The sequence below is a fragment of the Cyanistes caeruleus genome, chromosome 11 (assembly GCF_971803275.1).
Source record: "Cyanistes caeruleus chromosome 11, bCyaCae1.hap1.1, whole genome shotgun sequence".
Lineage (NCBI taxonomy): Eukaryota > Metazoa > Chordata > Aves > Passeriformes > Paridae > Cyanistes > Cyanistes caeruleus.
The window spans coordinates 3065113-3084949 of NC_141711.1; the positions used below are offsets into that span (position 1 = coordinate 3065113).

Consider the following 19837-nt stretch of genomic DNA (forward strand, 5'->3'; position numbering starts at 1 on the left):
AATAAGCTGGAGTCCACTTAGTGAAGCCCAAGCTGCCCCATGCAGCTCATGGCAGGAGCAAGGAATGAACTTGTCTGCAACAGCTGCCTGAAGGTTGAGAGTTTGGTTACCAGGCTCAGGGTAGAGATGATCATGGCAATAGAGCTGGTTTTCTTCTCTGACATATTCCTGTAATACAAAAAAATAAATAAATATTCTGCTTTCCACTGATTCAGAAAAGGCACACAGTAGATTCCTAACCTAGAGTATTAAGGGATTGTTTTTTTGGTCCAGAGAAAGGTTCTGCCATAAAGCTAAATATGTTTGAAACACACAGCAGTTCCAGGCGACAGTCACACCTGAGACACCAATATTTACTTCTACTGTGACACAGTTCACAACTCAGCACGGAGAAGTTGGCAGAAAGAATTGTGTTGTAAGCACAAGTCCGTCCTCTGCTTTCCTGTGGGATTGCAGCTCATTTGGGCAGCGTTGTTTTCTGTGGCAGTGAAGCCCTTAATAGCAGCCTGAGACTTCTGAAGGCCAACCTGTGCTATGTACCCACCTCATCTCCAGATGCAGATCCTTACAAATAAAGCCACTTAGAGGGGACATTACAACTTAATTCTGTGAGCAGTGATTTGGATTCTGCTGGTAAACGAACTTTCCGCTCTAGAGGGAGAATGCTGGAGCCAAAGGAAGGGGCAGGAGTACACTGGCCCCTTCATCTGCTGATTATTGAGTTTTCTGGGATGTAATTATTTTTTTCCTTCTCTGATCCGTGTGGTCTGCTATCCATTTAATCTGCAGTCTGTAACTACATTTTACAAAGGGTGAAAAATGAGGGATCTGATGTGTTCCTACAGGCTGGAAGAAAAGCGTAGAGCTGACTCCCAGCACGGGGCTGCTCCCCACAGCTATTTTAGATATGACCATTATTGCCACTGTGCTGAATGGATTTCATATTATGGCATAAATCTGCCAATTAGGATTGCAATTAGCATCCGTGACTAATCCTGCCCATGCTGGGGAGTTGCAGCGTGTGAGTTCCTCACCAAAGGGGATGGTTTTGATTCTTGTTATTCCACTTTAACGCCAGTTGACAACTGCAACAGGGGGGGATAGGACAGAAAACCGAGTCTTGTTCTAAATGGGAGGTGAAGGGTTGATTAGAAGGGTTTCAGCAGAGGGTGAGGTCTTTATTCCCCTGTATGACATGAAATTCTATATCCAAATTCACATTATGCATCAACTCCTACAGATTTACTTTAAGATGAATGCTCCAAAGTTGCTCTGAATTTCATAAAGGACTTTGTCACACAGCTTAGTTCTCATGGTCTCTGATAGCACAGCTCTTAAAAGTCTCATAAAAATGAAGTTATTCTTAACTGTGTAAACAAACTCTCCCCACCATCATATTCTTCTATGGCAAAGCCTTTTTATACTTTCTTAACAATGTAAACAGATTTTTTATTTTAAAAAAATAATATCTGTAAGCAATTAATGTGCTAAAATTTAATGATGAAAATAATCCAGTCTTAAAATGTGACTAGAACATAATTGAAAAAACCCCAAGGAACAACAAAAAGTAGATTTGGGCACTGTGTTTTTGTACAACATCTGGAAACAAGGGATTTCTTTCTTTTTTTCATGATTTTCTTTATGCCAGTAGAGGGCACAACTGTTTAAATCACATTTATTTTATACACAGTGGGCCATAATAGAGGCAATTTAAAAATTCATAGGGAAAAAAAAAAACCACATCTATTTCCAATAATGAAAATTTTGTGGCATTTTCCTGTATTACCCAGGAAGTTCTAATAGCAAAAAGAATGTTATTTAAATGATTTTGCATTCCAAAGTGTTTCTGTCAAGTTCACTACCAGATAGCAAATTTTTGGGCAATGGGATTAAGGGAACAAAAGATAATGAGATGGAAGTGCATGAATAGAATAAAACCAGTGTTAATTTAAACCCAAACCCCCATTAATTTGCTACTTTTGAATAATAGGAGTTAGAATGTTTGTGACTTTTTAATCAAATTTTATATAAAAACTTGGTAAACTTTCTGTACAAATCACCTCTGCAATGGGAAACAAAATCTTGGGGTAATTTTTCATTGTATTATTCCATCTGACATCCATGTAAAGGGAATTAGAGAGGCTCGGGATAAACCATGGGCTTGAAAATGACAAAACAGCAGTTCTACTTCTCATGCATAGCTTAGGATCCTTTCATCCCAGAGTTTATTTCTGGAAAGGCTTTGAAAAATCCTCAAGTCAATAGATTAATAGCTTACCTGGAATTGTAAAGGAAAAATTAATTAAAAGAAAGAGCATCCATTGGGACAAAATTTAATAAAACACAGCAAAAAACAGTAACTTGTTTTCTTCCACTTTCTGGCCAACATCTCTAAATTTTTGGAGCCAGCTCCAGGCAGGGTTTCAGTGTGTAGAAAACCTGATATTGGATTGATTCTAATGCTGAAATTAGAGATGTTATCTTCCAGCCAATCTGCACTCTGCTGTCAAGGAAAGTTTGACAGAATTATTGAAGAACGTGGAAAATTGCCAGCCATGGATGGAATTGGTGTTTGGCAGAGGGGCACAAGAAGGATCAACAGCAGGGACTGGGGAAATAATATATTGCCAACTTGAATTCTCTTACAATCTTCCTTTTATTTTAACATTCTCCAAGTATTCTAAAGCCTGCTTTCAGTGTGTTAAGGTTCACAAGTGCCCTCACGCTGAGCTGCAGGAACATTCTGGTTGGAGGTCACTGACATGCTGTTTTCTTTATTTTTCCTGCTCAAAGACATTTGCACAGGGTCATTTGTATTCATTACTGATGCAGAGTTTTCCCATCAGGGTATTTGTAGATCTCAAAATTATTAATATTTGATTTAGGGAAGTATTCTTAACCTGGGCAGGAATTAAGGTGTGTGCTTTCATGGAGACAAATGTAAATAGTGGCTGAAATACTTCACCAAATCCAAGCTCCTGGAGCCGTTTTTTGCCTTATTTATCTCTCAGGTAGACTGGTTTTCATTTTGTTCCTTTCCAGGTCACTGTTATTTATGCTCCTTGTTTTATCTGGCTGCATCTAATCCTGCTGGCAAAGGATTAAATGCATTTACCTTTTCTTCCCCTCAGACATGTTTGGGATGCCTGAGCTAACTCATGAATGAAACTGCATAATGCTGAAGCCTGATCCTACTTTATTATATTAATATTCAAAGTGTCAGATGATTTTTAAAGTTCTGCAGAATTACTCCTTGGCTGCATGAGAGGTGCTGTGTAAGAAATGGCTGAAGGGATGAACATAGCTCCTGATGTTTGGCTGCCATGAATTCTCCAGCTAGGAAGGAAAGCTTTGGAAAAGACTAAAATCCTGCCTCACCTTTGCAAGCAAATATTATAACAATATTTCTATTGTTATAGAAATCACTTTAAACATATGAGTTGAACTCCTTGGAGTAGAATGAAAAATCCCTGTGAGGCTGAGCTTCCTCCTCTCCTCCTTGGCATGACAGTGCCAGGGATCACATTTTAGAGCACTTTTCAGGAGTATTTCTTTGCTGGTCAGATATTTACCAAACACGTTTTACTGGCAGTGGTTTCCTGTGCTTTGGTTTCTATCTTCACCTCCTGAGCAGCAAATTCAGAGTTATTTTTTTGATTCATTTATCCTTTGTGGTTTCATCTCCTGAAAAGTCAGTTTGAGTCCAGGAGAGGAGTCATTTCTCCTCCAGAGAGAGCCTCCTGCCCTGTGAGAGCTCCTCAACACTCTAAACAAAACATCTCACTTCTTTAATAAGCTAAGCTGAGATTTTGGTGAAATTAAAGCCTGCCATTTAGAAAATCTTCCATATTTAGCAAACTTGAATAGTACATCAGGCACTTTGTTGGAACAAAGGATGGCAGGGGTGGTGGGAATATAATTTTGTATTTAATTGGATTTGATTAGGAAAGTTACACAGCCCATCACTCAACTTCCAGGACAGCCATAAAATGTCTCTGCCTTCCACTGAATTGCTGGCCAGGCCTCCAGGCATCCTGCTGAACACTTCAGCTCAAGGTTGCCAGTTAATGGGTAATGATAAGAACTCATCCCTTGCATTTTAATGGGTGTGACAAAATCAGGCAGAAGTACTGCAAAAATAACTTGAAATATAGGGGAGTGATCGTATTTTAATGCCTGGTAGCTGCAGATGTTCAAATTACTGTAATGCTATTAAAATGAGTAGCTATTAATACACAAATATTTCAACGACACACAAAAGCAGAGTCAAAAAAAACAACCCTGAAATAACGACAAAACTAAAATTGCCTGTTTATTGGAATTAGCCTTCAATCACTTCTTTCTAATGGGCAAAAGGCTGCACATCTGACAGCACCACTCTCATTGCTCTCCCTCCCGAGTTCATAGATTGCTTTTATGCCTCCATCTACCTATATGTGAAATCATTTCCCCATTTTAATTTTCTTTCTCTGTGATTTCAAGATATTGTATATCAGTTTGCACTCGCTGGGCACTTAACCTTCCTATTATCATTTCCTTTCTGTGTGATGCTCTCCAGCACAATTGCACATAATCCACTTTTTTTGATGGGTTTTGGAACAGTCACTGCGGCCTGCTGCAGGTCCTGCCTGCTTTAGGGACATTTGCATCCACAGAACACCTCTGGGGTTATTACAGAGGTGTGAACCCTTAAAGCAGACTCCATCAGAGCAAAGTGAGCCTGCCAGTGCTGCACTTTAATCCAGCCACAGAATTAATTTCCTTAATACAGACAGGGCCTCTCATTAAGCCTTCCCCTTCCGGCCCTTCCCTCCTGCTGCTCCCAACACCAGTTGCTCTCTCCGTTTATTAGCACCAGCAGCAGCAGCTCATGGAGACAATGAAATGGGAATTTTAAGGTGCTTGGTGATTTAATCAATTGGGTTCGATGCCAAAAGAAGTGTTACCATTGAATTCAGTTAAATTGGATCAGAGCTGGGCTGGCTGCTTCTGAGAAGAGAATTATTTTAAGATAAAGCCTCCCAGGCCTGTGGAGAGCAGGATTATCCAAAGTGGGGGCAAAATCCAGCTGGCCATGGGCACAACGAGCATGGTGGGGTCAGTGTTGGTGACCACAGCCCAGGCAAGGCAGTGAATGCAGCTTATCCTGGGGCACCACCACACCAAGGAATCTCCCCTTGGCTGGTGATACAGACATTAAAAAAACCCCAAAACCCAGTTGTTACAGCTGACCTCACTCTTGAAAGAGATGCACAATCTCTTAACTGTGCCTGCAGATCAAGGCCTCAGATTAATTGGTATCAGTGTCAGCTTAAGGAGGAAAGCGTCACTTAAAAATTAGGAAGATTAAATTGACATTAAGCACTTCTCTTTAAATAAGAATCCCATAAGTATAACTGGAAAGAGTTAATTTTATACTAATTTAACTGCATCCAAAGTTTCCTGCAATTTGTGCATATATTTTTGCCATTGACACTATTATGCCTGGAAGTGTGATTGGAAAAGGTGGGCTTTTCTAACCTTTACACCTAGAACGACTGAAAACTAAATTTTCAACAGGTTTTAAATTTATTTTTAATATTCTACTTTCTCGTGGCTGCTTCAGTTAATTGAAACTGATAGTGATTGTCAGTGGTAAGACCAGACTAATGTTCCACTGAGCCCCATTGACAAGATCTCACTTTGGCAATGTCCTAGAGATGTTTTACAAACCAAGTTCAGCTTAAGCTTGAGGTGAGTTAAGTGCCAGTAGTAAGAGAAACTCTTCAAAAGCTGAAGCAGCTGGGAGAAAAGCACTGATTGATTTTTTTTCTGGAGGAATTTACGGCATATCTGAGTCTGCTTGTTACTGCTGGCTAAATTCCCATGTAAAGTTTGAAAAACTAGGTTTGTCAAAGCAGGACACCAAAGTTATACGGGCAATCCATGTGGTGAAAACACCAACATGGAAAAATTGCTTGCAAGTAGACACAGCAACTAAAGGAGAGAGCAGTGAGAGGGTGCAGCTAATAGGAGCAAGAGTTTAAGTCTACACCAGCTGCCATCAGGATGGACAGGGTTAACCCAGGTCTTCAAAACAAATTATTAATTGGGAAGTTTAAATGTGATCTTCATGTACCTGCTTACACCTGTGCAGGGCTTTTTTTCCCCACTTTAATTCTTAGGGAACATTAATTAGACAACACTAGAGTAGAAGCATTGCTGCTCTTCACATGTAATTTCAGAGAGCTGTCGACAGTGATGTCTGAATGACAAGTGGAAATGAAAAAAAAATAAAATCATTAGCTGGAAGGATCATGAGACTGGCAATTAAGTTGTTATTATTGAATGTGAATATTGCAGTGGGTTCAGAAGCCCCAGATGGCAGAAGGGCAGCACAGGCTCAGGGGCTGTGTGAAAACGTTCCAGGTAACCTCAGAGAATTCAGTGTCTGCAAATTGCTTCCCTTCAGTAAGTGTGTGGTAATACTGCAGCTTTGCTGTGTTTTCTGAAATGAATACAGCAAAAGTACTTACAAACCCACTATTTCTGCATGCCTAGGCTGCTGGAAAATAAGTGAGGGGAAGAGTGGGGTTTGTCCTTTTTAACTTGTCATCTTAAAGATTAGAGTCATCTTTTCAACCTCACAATCTCATAAAGTGCCTCTCTGACAAATTTAAAATAAAAGCAACTTTTATGTGGCCTACCTTGATACCTAAGATAGGAATTTGAAGTCCTTGACTTAACTGAAATTGAAAAAAAATATATTAGTTGGCCAAAGGAGTCCAAAGACAGGGCTGGGCTGGAGGTGACAAAGGACACCAGGCAAGGCAAGCTGCAGGATGCATTTTCAAAATTTGAACAGCCTCTGTGGTTGGTCAAGCATAAAAATACAGGCTATCCTTCTCCTGCTGGCCTTGCACAGCTAAAGCTGCTATTTCCATGTGGAGAGCTGTGCCACAGGTCCCCGACCTTGTCAGCTCTTCCAAGACTCGGGTGTTTTGAGTATGTGACCAGCAGAGCTCTGAGGAAGCCAAATCTGCATTTGGGGTTTTCTCTTGCCCCCTGCTCAGCCACTTCCCCACAGAGGAGCTCAGAGCCACCACGCTCCTGCCTGAGCTGGGGCTTGCTGGGGAATTAAGGCTTTACCCCAGTCCTAGCTAAGGCTTTGTGCAATGATAACTGAAAGTTAATATTATCTTCTAGGCAAAAGCCCAAAGTGGAGTTTCAGAGATGTGCTGGAGTTATCAGACTGTGCTACATCAGCTCCAAACAGGCTGAGAACAGCCTCCTGCTCTGTGCTAGGGCTGAGCTGGACCTTGCTGGTACAAATCTCTGTGCTCAGCCCATGGTAACTCATTAAATCCCTGTAATTCTATCATCTCTACGAGTCCCATTTGATCACACTCTGCCAATTAAAAATGCATCTTGTTTTCCTGAGATAATTTATTTTTTGACATCCCTTCCTCAGACCAGTGCCACATTTCATTACAGAAGTGGCTACACTTCTGTGCTGGACATTTCTTAATTATAGACTTGCACATGCATGGAAAAGTAAGGACATCTCTTTGGGTCAGGGCTCCTATACCAGGGCTGGGTCAACAGATGCTGTGTCAAGTCTCTGCCATCCCCAGAGGATATGTCATTGTTTCTCAGCCAGCACATTTCAATAATTCATGACACAACTGGACAGAAAGGGAAGCGGAGGTAGCAGTGACTTAAATCTTATTCGCTGAAGAAGCAAATTGTTTTCCTCACAGCCTTCCTCCTTATGCCATGACAGCAAAGCATCACCACCCTGCCCAGAACCTCTGTGTACAAAAGGACAGCCATCAAGTCCTTTCTCCCTTCTGGGAAGGTCCCAGCACAGGAGGGACCTGGAGCTGCTGCAGAGAGCCCAGAGGAGGCTCCAGGATGAGCAGAGGGATGGAGCAGCTCTGCTGGCAGGAAAGGCTGGCACAGCTGCCATTGTTCAGCCTGGCCAGGAGAAGCTTTGGGCTGAGCTCAGGGTGGCCTTGCAGGGCCTGAAGGAGCTGCAGGAAACCTGGAGAGAGACAACTCCCAAGGGACAGGACACAGGGAATGGCTCCCAGTGCCAGAGAGCAGGGATAGACGGGGTATTGGGAAGAAATTCCACTCTGTGAGGGTGGGCAGGCCCTGGCACAGGTGCCCAGAGCAGCTGGGGCTGCCCCTGGATCCCTGGCAGTGCCCAAGGCCAGGCTGGACATTGGAGCAGCCTGGGACAGTGGGAGGTGTCCCTGCCATGGCTGGGGTGGCACTGGATGGGATTTAAGGTCTCTTTCCACCCAAACATTCTGTGGTGCTATGATTGACTCACATCAACACTTCACTGTGGCTCTGAAGACAAAGTCCCTGGCAAAATTCTACTTCAGCCCAGGCACAGGGAGCTAATGCACACTTTATTATAACACACACTTCATAGTGCTCTGGGATGCTGAAAGATAATACAGGCTCAGGAAATTTAGTACTATCTGCTACCAAAAAAATAAAAGGGACTTAAAGGAATTCTGCTCAGCCTTAATTACACCACACAGCTCTAATGCTGAGATCAGCCAGAGCCAGATCCAATAAAACCTCCATCCGGCTCCTGCACAGCGACCTACGTGAACCTGACTCTTTCCCTGGGCTTCCAGCCCAGAAACGAGATGGAGTTTTTATTTAAGCCGTAACGCCTCAACTTTCCCCGGCAGCGCATCCACCCTGAGCGGGCGGCTCCAGCGGAGCATCCCCGGCGCCGGCGGGCCCGCTGTGGCCGGAGGGGCTGTGCCGGGCCGTGCCGGGCTGTATCAGGCTGTGCCGGTGTATCGGGCTGTGCCGGGCTGTGCCGGGCTGTGCCGGTGTATCGGGCTGTGCCGGTGTATCGGGCTGTGCCGGGCTGTATCAGGCTGTGCCGGTGTATCGAGCTGTGCCGGGCCGTGCCGGGCTGTATCAGGCCGTGCCGGTGTATCGGGCCGTGCCGGGCTGTGCCGGTGTATCGGGCTGTGCCGGGCTGTGCCGGGCTGTATCAGGCCGTGCCGGTGTATCGAGCTGTGCCGGGCCGTGCCGGGCTGTATCAGGCTGTGCCGGTGTATCGGGCTGTGCCGGGCTGTGCCGGGCTGTATCAGGCCGTGCCGGTGTATCGAGCTGTGCCGGGCCGTGCCGGGCTGTCCGGCCCCGGGGCGGGAGCAGCCGTGAGGGGCGGTGGGCGGGAGATGGCGCCGGGCCCGCCCCGCCAGGGGGAGCGCGGCCAGCGCCGCTCCAGAAGAGGCGGCGGGAGCCGCGGGAGCCGCAGGATTACGGCGCTGGCTCCGCGGGGAAGGGCAGCGCTGCGGCGGCTGGAAAGGCTCGGCTGCAGGTGGGCAACTTCGGGGAACAAAGTTGGGCAGCGGCCGAGGGGAGAGCCGAGCGTCCCTCGGGGAGCGGGAGCCGGGGACACGGAGGCGGCTCCGGTGCCGCGGGAGGGTCCCTGTCGGGCTCGGGGGATGCAGCGCCAGGCACGGGCTCTCGGTACGTGCCGCTGCCCGCCCGGCTGATCCTCGCCTGCCTGCAGGGAGCTGCTGTCCCCCCGTCCTCCTGTCCCGGGGGCGAGCGCTCCGCCGGGCGCCCGTGGCTCCCCCGAGGGCCGGGGATGCGCTCCGGCTCGGGCGGTACCGGAGCTGCGGCTGCCGGCCTTCTGAGCCTTTGCACGGGCTTTGCGCTTTCCACCCCGCCTAGAATCGTTCTGAGTCTGGAGTTGCTCAAGTTCTAAAGCCGGGCGGCTCTGGCTTTGCTTTTAATGAGGTGCTAATTGTCTGAAATGCGAGACGGCACGTACGGGAGCTCTGATGCTGGGGATCTGGCGAGCCGCTTTTGAAACAACCCCCGCACCGTGCCAGTGAAGGCTCGTGGAAAAGCTTTTTCCTTTTCCTTTCCAATGAGAATTTCGCCCTTTCCGCCCGTTCCTGGGGGCCGTTCGGGGTTGAGGGAATGCTGGCGATCGCGGAACTTTGCCGTCAGCCGGGGCAGAGCAGAGCGAGCTGGCCGCCAAGTTTCAGCGGTGCCTCGGCACAGCCGCTGCCTCCGCTCCCCGCAGCAGCCTCTGCAGGGCTCTGCTGCTCCTTCTCCAGCCGCTCACCTGCCTTTCCTCTCCTAACTTTATGTTCGAGGTTCGTACCTGGCCGGGTGCGGGCTGCTGGTGTCCCCAGCATCCTGATGTGTGACCTTGTTCCGATCCGGCGCGCTGTGCTTAACCCAAATCCAAAGCAGCGTCTTGTTGGACGCGTCGGAGGGAGATCAGCCCGTTCCTGATGGGGAATGATCCAGCAATAGCCTTGGGTGGGAACTGGTTAGTCAGGAGTGCCTTACTGGTGCCACTGCCACACGCACAGAATCATCACTGATTTTTAGCTGTCCTCAATGTGTTTCACACGAGAGGAAAGGATTCCAGTATTTTTATTTTGAGTGCAAAAATCAGTACCAAGACCTTAGGAATGACAAGAAACTCTGCAAAGTATTGACTGCTGTATTTTGCAAGAGAAACTCGAACTCTAGGTTAAGCTGCATGTCAGGCTTCATCAGTGATGTATTTTGAAAATCTATATGGGAAATTGTGAACAAAATACTAAAATCAGGAATGGAAATAGTGAAATTGTAAGCACTGGAAGTGTGTTACTACCCCATGTGGAATTGTTCCAGAAAGTTGTTTATTATGCAAGAGACTTCCCATAGTAATGTGGCAAATGCATTTGTGAAATGGATTTGTGTATTTGAGGGGAATGATTGTTGAAGGTGTTTAACTCTTGCCAAAATTGGGGCTGCAGGTGAAGGCACAGAGTGCTGTGAGCTCTGTCCTGCCACACTGGCTCTTCCCTGCTCCTCAGGGCTCCCGCAGCATCCGCGCTGCTTCTCCTTCTCTCTCTTTCTCTGGCGTTGCCTTGCGCTGCAGGGGATGGATGAACTGCAGGTTTGGAGCTGGAAGCAGTGGCATTTTCTGGGAATAAAGCAGTGGGAGGTGCTGCTTGGAGCACAGGGTCTGGCAATGGCTGTGGGGTTTTTCCAGAGTGGGTTTTGTGGGTGGCACCTCAACGAATAGAACAGGTAAGGGTTGTCTAGGTGATCTGAAGCTTGTTTTTTTTCTGTGTTCAGCAAGTTAAACCACTGGATTTTGGGGGTTTGGAGCTGTTGTGGGGTGGTGACTCCTGTAGCTCTTGGCACTCGCTCAGCTCCAGTGCTGGTGACCTCAGTTGGGGTCTTGTCCAGAAATCCGAGCATGCATCCAGCTGGCTGCACACCCTGCAAATCCTGGAGCTGGATGTGAAACACAGACCTACCAAAACAACTTGTTCTTTAAACTCCTAAAGATCACGTCACCGTAGCTAAGGAGCGATGCCATATTTTCCTGTCACTTTGCTATAATGCTTCTGTTGGAGTTTCCACCCACAAACAAATGCTTCCAACCACTTGTGCAGGGGCGGTGGTTTTGCTTGTTTATTTTTTCCTGAGCTAGCCTCGCTGTCTTTGATGTTGTTTATGTTTATATTCTTGTGGTGTTTCTTGTGGGAATTTTCCCTTTGCAATACCACAAGCACATCTTAATGTTGTTGTGATACAGCAAAGGGAGGTTTCTGCAAATAGATTCAGTCTTTTTACTCTTCTTCCTGGAAGAGGCTGAGTCTTACAAGTGACATAAGCCAGTGGTTTTATATGTATGGAAGTGATTATCAGGATTTACTTTGATACCAGAAGACACAGATTAACTGCAGTTGCAAACAAGATTTTTAGTGCATTCACAGCAGTGTGAGGAATGTCTGAGGAGCCAGCAAGCCTGCAGGGACAGGGAAGTTGTTAGTGATGAGGAATGACTGGGGCTGGAGGTGAGCATCCCTCCTGACTTTGGATGACTTGAGAAATAATTACAAGCCTGCTCTTGGTTTACTAGAAAATCAAGGAAAATGAGAAGTTTGTGCATCTGTAAAGAAATTTTTCATCCTTCTTGGTGCTCAGCTTGGAGCTAGGTCTGTCTTGTGCTGCCAGATCCATAAGCTCCCAGCTCATGTTGGGAAACAGTGGATTAGAATCCCCTGGGATGGATGCACATTGAGCACTGCTGGAGACACAAGTGATGAGAAGTGACTTTTTCAAGGGTCTTGTGTGATGCAAGCGTTGCTCGAGGTCCTGTTGTGCATGGGTGATGTCAAGATGGATTAAAGGACAGGATACTCTGAAATTGACTTTTGTTGGAAGAAGTTTAGGAACTTAATGTTTTGATTCTTCAAAACGGAACGTGCCACAGGAACTGGCTCTGGAAATGGACTTGCCTTGGTGCTCTGTTGCTGCTGTCCTTAAAATATATCTGCAGTGACAGCAATTCTTGTCCCAGGTATTTTCATTTGGTTGTTTTATTTTGCAGATCTACAGCTGAAGTTTCCCTCTCTCAGCGAAACCAGGGATAGTTCAGTCAGTGATTATCCCATCGAAAAGCAACTGGAATGCAGAAAAATGAAACTGGAAGAGCTGTAGTTCCCTCCTGTGCCAACATCTCCACCTTTGATTTAGTGAAGCTGTTTAGAATTGTAGCCCAGGCCTTTCAGTGGAGATTTGATGGTCCACAATTGATAGGATGTGATGTAGGAAAATGAATTACAAGGAAAAAAATTAAATCATTATCAGTGATACCTTGTAATGTGTCTTAATCAAGAGAAGATTAAGTAAAGTCTGCAAGTTTGCATAAGCTGAGGAGTACTTTTCTGATTCAGAGCTCAAAAAGCCACACAGTTCTCTTGTCCACTGACTGATGAAAACCAGATCAGAGTTGATGGCCTTCTATTTAAAAGTGTATCCAGGAGAGCACTGCTGGGGCAACAAAAGTGGGAAGGGGGAAAAAAACCTTTGAGCTTTGACTACAGTCAAGTGAAATTTACTGTATATAGATTTATTTTTTTTCTAATGTGCTGTCCAATGCAAAGAAAATACCTGATACAGAGTGAGGGGAAGTGGCAGGAGTTCAAAAATCTTATGGATTCTCAGTCTTCTTGACTGAGTGAAGAGTGAGGGTGGTGGGCAGCTGATAGAATAATGGAGTTACTTGGTATTTAATCAGTGTAAAGTTAAAATCTGCATGTTGAAATTTGGTGTGAGAAAAATACCAGTTGAAATGTAGGTCATAGTGTTTATAGCACTGGCTTTATTTTTAAAGAGCAGTTAGTTTTATACCCCTAAAGTTTCACTTTTTAAATGTAATAAAGTATAACAAGATTTCTTAAGTAATACTTTCATTTGGCATAACTGATGTGGGAATTTTTCCCAAATTATAACGTCCAGGTATTCTTCTCCTGAAAAATGAATCTGTTAATTAATATAAAGAATAATTAACTGGCAAAGGTGTTGCACTTCCAGCTGGGGGAAGCAGCAGTGGGAGCTACTGAAGTTGTGCTCAGCCCTGGCCAATCCCACCTGCAGCTCCTGCTCTTCTGGAGAAGCTCATTTAATGGGAACAGCCAGGATTTGAAACCTGGACATGTATTTTAGTTTTTTTTTTTCTTAATCCTGATTGCACACAGGAGGAACTTTATCTGTGTTGGACTGAATCATGGGGTGTTTAAAATCTGGGCTGCGGAGCTGCCAGGCTGGGGGGCTCCAGAAAACCAGACACAGCCGTGTGGGCTGTGAAAGGCTTTTTTTGGGTAAGTGGTTCAGGTAAAAGGAAGAGAAAAGCAGGGATGTTCTGGGAGGTTCTTTTTGTCAGCCAGTTCTTGGTTGTTGGAAAATACAAATAAAGCATTTCTGAGCTGCAGTTTGAGGGGGAAGCGCTGGCTGTGATGGCAAGGAGTGAATAGGTGTGAGCAGGAAAGAGCTGAAAAAAAATCTTCATGCAAGGGAAATCTGACTTCCAAGACAGTGCCACCAACCTCCCTGAGAGCCTGGGGAACCTTGTGCTCCCTGATGTGCTGCAATTCCAGCAGCTGAGGATGGAGCAGGGCTCCTGCAGGCCCCTCACCAGGTGTGTGAGCAGCTGTCTCTGCTTTCCTGATCCCAGCTTATTTGCAGAACGAGTCCAGAATGGCTAAACTCCTTCAGCTGTTACAGATTAGTCCCTGCACACCGGGTCTAAACGAAGAAAACTAAATAAAGCAGGTTTTAACCCTCCTAAGTCACTTGTCTAGTGCAGAAAGGAAGCTGTGGAGTCCAGAGCTGCTCTGTGTGAGTGAGGGATGATGGACACAGCACTATGGGCAGGTCTCCTACCTGTTCCTGTGGATCTATTCCTATATCCTGTTCCTTCGGTTTTGAGATACACAGTTGAGGAAAGACACACTTTTTACATTCAGTTTTAACAGAGAAGTCAGAAATCTTGAATTTGACTGTAGTTTTGAAACAGTTGGTTTGAGCCTCATCGAAAATTTATGGTTAAATCCAGATTCCTTTTCCACCAACATCGTAAGTAGTAATGAGCTACCCTGCTATTAACTATTCTAAAAATGCTCCTCTCACTATTCCTGTTTTTGTGACTGACTCTTTAAAAAAAAAAAATAATCCTACTGCTTTTCTGGCACTGCTGAAATCACAGTGCCATGTTCCTGATGTGGGAAGCATATTTCACTTCAATAGGCCTTGACAATTCTGAAGAGTATTACTGCTCAACATGTTCAGGCCTTTTGTGAAATGTAAAATACAATAAATTACAGCTGTTTGTAGCTGTAAACCTCCCACTGGAGTAAACTGCTGGGGAAAATCAACTGGTTTTCCACAGTCTGGCTTAATGTGAAGCATGTCCAGCATCCCTTTTGCTTGTGCTGAGGTCAGGACAGTAATTTCCAGTGTACTGCAGTACTTGACTACATAAGGAGCAATTCCTGTCTAATCCAATCCAGGGTGGATCAGTAAATGATAAATTCTGTTCAGCTTGCAAGCATACAGATTTTCATAGTTCATTTGCAGAAGGATCACGCATCTCTGCATTTGAAGACATTCCATTTGTTGAAGTTGGCATCTCTTAGCATTCCTGGTAAAATGTGCAAGATGAAAAATACTGTTCTAATGACGTATTACTGTGGAGGATTTTATAGGGAGAAACCAGCAGATTCAGCTGGTATGGTTGTGGCAGAAACCACTGTTGATTTCCCTGGATATTGCAAAATATTTTGATTTTATCCTGCCTTCTTAAAGCTCAGTGCAGCCACCTGGATGTGTCTGTCCCACCTGTCCATCTGTCCTGCTGCTAGAGCACAGTTGGTTCCTAAACCCATGAAAACAAATTCTGTTTTTCCCAGAGTGGGGGAGATACTTGATTTTTCTGAGATGCTGGAGCAGATAATAGCCCTTGGTGTGGTCCTGGGTGGTGCAGTTTTCACGTCAAAAGCTCATGACTAAAATATCAGCATTCCTGTAATGACTTTTTCTTTGTTTAAGAGGAAAATGTTGGTGCCTGCTGCTGCGAGTGTGGTGCAGGTTGTTGTGTGGGCAAAGCAGAGTGGGAGGAGAGCTCCCTGCAGCACCCTGGGTTATTTATTTAACATCTCAGCCCAGTGTGTTGGTGTAGGTTGTAAATGACAATAAAAAGAAAAGGCTGTATATGCATGTTTGCTTTGCCAGGGTAATTTACAGAGCAGGATGTAATTGGGAACATTTCTGCCAGGTCACTGCTTGACCACCAGCACCTCTTTACCTCTGAAATTTGTGTGCTCAAGGAACAGACATGCTGGACAATTAAATAATAACAGTGACTTTGTTTTTTCACTTTTTAAAAACAAATGTTCTAAAGAAACAGGATGAAGCACCATTAGCATCTACCCTGACACAGGTACATTCCTCTCCACTGTTAAGATCAGCAGAAGACCCCAGGTTTGTATGGTTTGTAGCCCTTTAACTGCATCAGTTGAGTATTTTAAAAACTGCTGTTTTTAGCAGTGTGCACCTCCTTTGGATAAAGATTCCTTGATGCTGCAGAGTGGTTATGTTTGTGTGTGACAGGGCTGGACAAAAAGCAGCTGTTTGCACACTGAGCTTCCCACCCCACAGAAAATGTTTTGTTGTTTTAGACTCAAGATCTCATCAGTGATCCTAAAAGAAGGAAGATGTCCCTGGGTTTACTTGCCCTAATGTCGTCCTGCTGAAAGTGCTGGAAGTTGGCTGGCTAAATTCATGCTGAAAACTTTAGATTTGTGTGTTGCAGTTGAATTCCAGTTTACCTGGACCTGTCTTAGCCCAGGGCTGCATTCACAGCCCCCAGGAGTTCTGTGCCATCACTGCCTACCTGCAGGGGAAATGCACTTAAATGGGTTTTTCCTTCCAGACAAGATGAGGGGCAGCAGCTGCTGAGTGTAACCCTTTCCCATTCTTGGGCTTTAACTTGTTTGTTTTCTACTCTTGACTGAGCAAGAGTTAGCTTTTGTCCTAGAAGGAGCTAAATTAATGTAAACCAGAGTTATTTTCCTCTTCTCCCCATTTTTGAGGGGCTGCATTCTCACTCAGCACTGTTCCTCTCATTGATTGTGTTGTCACATCTTTCCTGGCCTAAAAATCCTGTTGAAATTATAGTGGAAAAAGCAATGAAGCCTTACAGAGGACTGGCAAACTGTTTGCAGAATCAAATGCAGTTCCTGAAGTGGTTGCATACACATGGTAGTTTTCCTTTTAGTTGTGGAGCTTAATCTGTTTATAGATCTTGCAGTTTTTCAATTTCTCACTACAATTTTTGTGGCTATTTGATTTTGAATCTCACATTGACTATTTTTGCTATTGTATTGCTGAAGAAAATAAAAATTGCTATGGCCCTGGTAAAGAGCAGTGTTTCTAATGCTTTAAAAGCTGTGGTTTATGGTCTCCTCGAGCATCTCTTTTCCTCAATAAGCTTAAAATGTAAACAGAAGAGGTGTTACATGTAACAGTGCTGCTCTTCTGCGGCTGTTAAATGAAGGATAAGTAGGGTTTCCTGCTCTCTTCTCCTAGAATAAAAGATTGTGGGTTTTGCTTGGCACTTTTTTTCTGTAGCGGGTTCTTCTCTGCCGGAGATCTGTGGTTCATACACCAAAATCCCCAAATTAGAAAGTTCCAGCATCTCATCAGGTGCACTTAGAGACTGGAAAGTTGTTCTGCAGATGGGTCCTCCTGCAGAACAGCTGCAAGAAGTTGGACCATGATGAGGAAATGTCCCATCCTCTTCAGAAGCACAGCCCTGGGAGCCCCTGTGGTGTTGGCTGAGCCCTGACCTGGGGTGTGACACCACTGCAAGTGGTGGTGGTGGCTTTTGGTGCCTCTCCAGAAGACACTGAGGTGAAAGAAAGGACTTTTCCAAGCTTTTTTCACACTTTCTTCTACACCTGCCAAGAGGACTGGAGTGTCTCTCTCCTGTTTGTTATTCATTCAGTTCCCAGCTTGGATGGAACTTAATCAAGGCTGTTGTAAATCCTTAAGGCTTTGACCTTGTTCCTGTCCTGTCCCATGAATGCCCTTGACCAGGCCCGTGTGGGTTGATTTCCAGGTTCATTTTCAGATGAAGAACTGGGCAGCCCTCAGGAGGGGTGTTTGGTGACTGGAATGGCTGCAGTGTTCATACTCATTTCTAAAGATCTGCTTTCTCAAGTGCCACCACAAAGCAGCTTCTTCATAGTCAGGCTCCACTTAGAAATGTGAAATTATCTCTGGCTCAGGAGCTGGTCTTACTGTGCCATTCCTCAAATCATGCAGGAGAAACATCCAGGAAGACAAACATGGAACTCACCTCCTCTACTAAACCATACCTGACTTCTGGACAGATGTTTTTGGAGAGGGGACTTGGGTTTTTTGCTTCTTACCTTGGGCAGAATGACTGCTGAAGTGTCTGTCCCAAGTGTAACTTAACCTGGGCACTGTTTGCCATCACTTGCTGGATGCTCTCCAGAGGTAAGAAAGTTGAATAAGCTCCTTATCTGGAGTTAAGCAGCTTAAGGAAGTTGCAAAGCTCCATCACCTTCCTCCTATTGAGCTGTTTTAACACAGTCCTCTCTTCCCCTGCCACCTGAACATCCTGATGTTACAGATTTTGATAACCTGCAGTTATCTCCTCCTGCCTCTGTGTCACCCTGAAAGAACAAGAAGCTGCCAGACCTTTGTGTAGTTGTAGATACAGAATGAAAACAGTAAAATGTGTGACTGAGAACAGCGCTGAGGTTTGGGATTGAAGCTGGAGTTTTCTCCTGTCCTCGTTGTGAGATGGACTCTTGATTACTTAATGCAAAACAGGCATCAGTTCAGATCTGGGTCATTGAATCCCTTTAAGTCCTCACCTGGTACCTGCTGCCTTTTTCAGAACCTTGGACATTGTCATGTTAGGTGTTTCCAACATGAAAAAATAAATGTATGTCTTGAACTTAAAAATCCCTAGTGGCACCAGCATACTTCCCCTTGGTGTCTGAGGATGTTCTCTGTCCAGCACAAATTTGTCTAGAGTGACATTTTTAAGAGAACCAGGCTTGGATTTTTTATTTGGAGCATACAACAACACCCTGAACATAAAAATTAATATTTTTTTCCCTGCAGGTAACCTAGCAAAATAAGGAGAAGGAAAATAGTCTCCTCTGTCCTGAGGCCCCTTTGCAATATTTTAGCAAAGGCCATCTTCTCCCAGCCTTTGGCTCCCTGCAGCAGGGAGAGAGGAATCAGCAGCTCCTCTGTATTTCCAGAAAAATTTGAAATGCATTATTCCCCAGAATAAGCACTGCAGACAGTTAAGTGCCTGTAATTGTAATGCAAATTTCTTTTAATTCTAGATTGGTAAAGATCCACATTTTTCTTTTCCAAAAGGCTCAGCAGCTTGTCCAATAATCCTAATTAAAGGTGGTAATGGACATTCCGTTCTCAGATTGATTTATTCCTATGCAAAGTGATTTGAACTGGTTAAATGGCACCTGTGAAAAGGGGCTGAGATACAGGCAAGGATGGCAGCAGAGAGCTGATGTTATTTTCTTCCTTTCACAGAAGAAACGTTAATGTTGCACTGATGGAAAACCCATTTGCTCTTTCCTTTTGTAAAGTCTAACTCACAATAAATTTACAGAGAATCCCAGAATTGTTTGGTTGGGAGGGGACCTTAAAGGTCATTCCACTCCCAGCCATGGGGCAGGGACCCCTCCCACTGTCCCAGGCTGCTCCAAGCCCCATCCAGCCTGGACCTGGGCACTTCCAGGGGTCCAGGGGCAGCCCCAGAAACAAAATCCCAGCAAGGCTTTGTCACCAGTTGGCAAAGCTCTGTGATTGTGTTCTTCCTCTCCACAATGTTCAGTATATGGAGATCCAATTAATATTATAGGAAAGAAGTCTTGAAAGTCTCCTTTAATACTAGACTTTGAAAAAATCCTGCTTCTCTGATTCATTGTGGTCAGGTGAATTTAATGGTCTGCTTAGTCCAAAAAAAAAAAAAATAATAAAAAATAAAAAAGCTAAAGCCTCCAAAAGCCTTTGTAGAATAAAAATTCTTTTTTATGAGTTAAAAACACACATTGCAGGCACAGCTTCAAGTACACTTGTGCAGCGTTTTTTTTGTAGATGAGTTTATACTTTGTTCCTGCGCTAATGGCACCACTTCAAGCCAGGCACAATGTGTTCTTCAAGGCTCTGATTTTCACCTTCACTCTCCTGCACAATGAAGGATGCAGAGGTGTCCCAAATATTTTAGTAGCTGCAGCATCTTTCAGGCCATGTGAAAAAGCTGTGGCTACTCAAATTCTGTATTCAGCTTAGAGTAACTTTTCCCTGTGAGGAAGATGAGAACCCGTCCATTTGTGTTGACACACACAAATATCCATTCTTCAGAGAGTATCTTTCCTCCTGGTGATGGTAGCTCCAGAAAAATGAAATGCAGAAGATCTGGAGTTCTCTGGGAACATCTGGAAAGAGTTAAGGG

At 44.7% G+C, this 19837-nt stretch overlaps 1 protein-coding gene across 3 annotated transcripts in view; it reads left to right on the plus strand.

Moving 5' to 3' along the window:
- The first annotated feature begins 9160 nt into the window (after window positions 1-9160).
- The window catches only part of LOC111934946 (contactin-3-like), a 93114-nt gene continuing 82437 nt past the window's right edge, over window positions 9161-19837 (plus strand). For all 3 annotated transcript variants that reach the window (XR_015275181.1, XR_015275182.1, XM_086846916.1), the window contains exon 1: window positions 9161-9334. The gene's annotated coding sequence lies outside the window, so the exon portion shown is untranslated. The remainder of the gene's footprint in view (window positions 9335-19837) is intronic.